Source organism: Gadus morhua, chromosome 17, assembly GCF_902167405.1.
Source record: "Gadus morhua chromosome 17, gadMor3.0, whole genome shotgun sequence".
NCBI classification, from domain to species: Eukaryota; Metazoa; Chordata; class Actinopteri; order Gadiformes; family Gadidae; genus Gadus; species Gadus morhua.
The window spans coordinates 17418720-17421006 of record NC_044064.1 but is presented as its reverse complement, the minus strand read 5'-3'; the positions used below and the strand labels follow the sequence as shown (position 1 = coordinate 17421006).

Sequence of the window (2287 nt, the reverse complement as noted above, 5' to 3'; positions counted from 1 at the left end):
GCAAATGCACAGCCTCTCATTAAAATGACTTAGGGGTCATTTGACCCCTCTTGCGGCGCTAGGAGTAAGCAAAAAAAATGGCCCGGCGTTTCTAGTGTTAAACATGAACGGTTGAGTACTCCAGCTCTAACCATATCATACCACCATCAAGGAGTTTAACACTATTAATTTAATTTAAGAAATAGAATAATAATAAAAAAGAAACACATTTTTTAAACTGTGGGTTCGGGACCCATTGAATTTCTCAGGGACCCACCCAACTCGCCACCTGTGGGTCCCGGGGACTCACTACATTGAAAACCTATCAACATCACTGGGTTAGATTAAATAATCTCGGATATAAATAACAATAATCGGGTTAAATAACTTCACATGGTGTGTCTGGTGTGTTTCCAGCATTCGTAGTGTTGATCAGCAGAGATATAGTCTGCCAAGACGTGGAGGTTGCTTAGCAACCAGACAATCTGTCCATGCAAGTGAACGGAGCGTTCCCTCTTCGTCATAACTATCAAACCAAACATCCTTCACATTCACCGAGCGAACATTATGAATGTAAAATGCACATTTCTCGCTAAAAATGTTTCCATTAACGCATTTAATGGCGTAACTATGTTACTATTTCCACCCAGAATAAAGAAAGATGTCGGCCGTATGCTTCAGTGCAAGCTCACTACTCTCTGCCAGTAACGTCAGGTCAAGCTCCACGCTGATTGAGAAGGGTCCAGCTGCAGGCTTGGGTGTTTCCGTCATGACACAAAAACGCCCATCGGGCGTTCCCGTCATGACACAAAAACGCCCATCAGGCGTTCCTGTAGCCTTTCATCGATCAATCAAGAAGAGGTGAGTTTCGCAAGGCATGCTGGGTATGCTACCCTTCCTTTTTTGGCGGTTTTTCCTCGTAGTAACTTTCCAGAAAAACGAAAGGGTTATGATGAGAGATTATGTCAGTAAGTATGATATTGTTTATTTGACAACATTGGCTGTGAAGTATTCTCATTTAAATCACTGATTAAGCTGTGGTATCGTTGTATCCGAATTCGAATCCGATATACATACTCGTGACAAGCATGGTTCGGTAGCAGCAAATGCTATGCTATCTCGTCCATAAACGTAGCATATACTAGCCAGAAATCAGCAACGTTTAAGACGGTTTGTAGGTAGGGGGTAAAGTTTGCAGCGAAGGCTTTGCCGATTATTTTACTGTGAGGTTAACATTACCAAAGTACATTGTTAAGTTGGATGTTAAGGTGTCAGCTTGCATGGTAAGAGACATGAAATCGGGGCCACGCTGCTTCGTTGTGGTGACACACGCATCGGATTAAACTGTGCATGTAAAGTACGTTTAAACTAACTAGTACGTTCAAATGCATGGCATATCAGAGAATTCTGTCAGTTCGGTCGCGGTGCAATGAATGAATAAAGATCGTTAACACTCTGAAAAACATGACAGATGTGCCCGCAGTTACTACTTTATTACCTCGTTGGTGACCAACGTTTAGGAAAACATGTACTTATAATTCACCCTTGGGTGAAATCGAAGCGTAGTGTGTACTGAATGCGTGTTGATGACGTATTCCAAACCTTTTCAGTACCCTGGCACATGCTTTGTCCAATGGACCATGGAAGGGACTTTACTTGGCTGACGAGGTAAAACGTGTGGCTGGCGCACGATTCATTGCATCTAGTAGAGTAGCATTCACTGGTAGACAGGCAGGCCTCTTGATTGTTTATTATTATTTAATGAAGTGTTCCTATGTGACGCTGATGGGCCCTGGTTGCTGCTAAATGCTTGTTGAAAGGGCATTGTGCACTTTTTGTATGTAGCTACAAAATGAGGGTGGATATCACTTTATAGTTTATAGGCATTATGTACTAATGAGAATCATTGACAAATCACAGTCCCCTTTTACCACCACAGGACGCACCTCACCAGTATCAGAGCAACAGCTGTGGGGTGTTCATGCTGATGGTGAGATGCATTATTTTCAGAAATGATGACTGATGACTAGTTTGCAAAACAACTAACTCATTTGTATGTTAATTTCAGTACGCAATGTATTCTACCCTCCAAAAGCAATATGATATCAGTGAGGTGAGTTCTTTCAAATCTCAATCAGATGTGTAGCATGAAATATAAAGCTTTTAATAATTTAGTCATCCTATCTGGAGGCTACAATTAACATGCATCAATAGGTCATATACCTTACTTTGTTTTCAGGTACTGCACTTACGGGGGGAGATGGCTACATCTTCACAATAATTGACACTGCCATAGTACACTGCTAAA

General features: G+C 41.6%; 1 long non-coding RNA gene across 1 annotated transcript; it reads left to right on the top strand.

Moving 5' to 3' along the window:
• The first annotated feature begins 894 nt into the window (after positions 1-894).
• LOC115529878 (uncharacterized) lies at positions 895-2068 on the top strand. The gene is made up of 4 exons (XR_003973663.1): positions 895-947; positions 1590-1647; positions 1919-1969; positions 2048-2068. It is a non-coding gene; the product is annotated as an uncharacterized LOC115529878 (long non-coding RNA).
• The last annotated feature ends 219 nt before the right edge of the window (positions 2069-2287 follow it).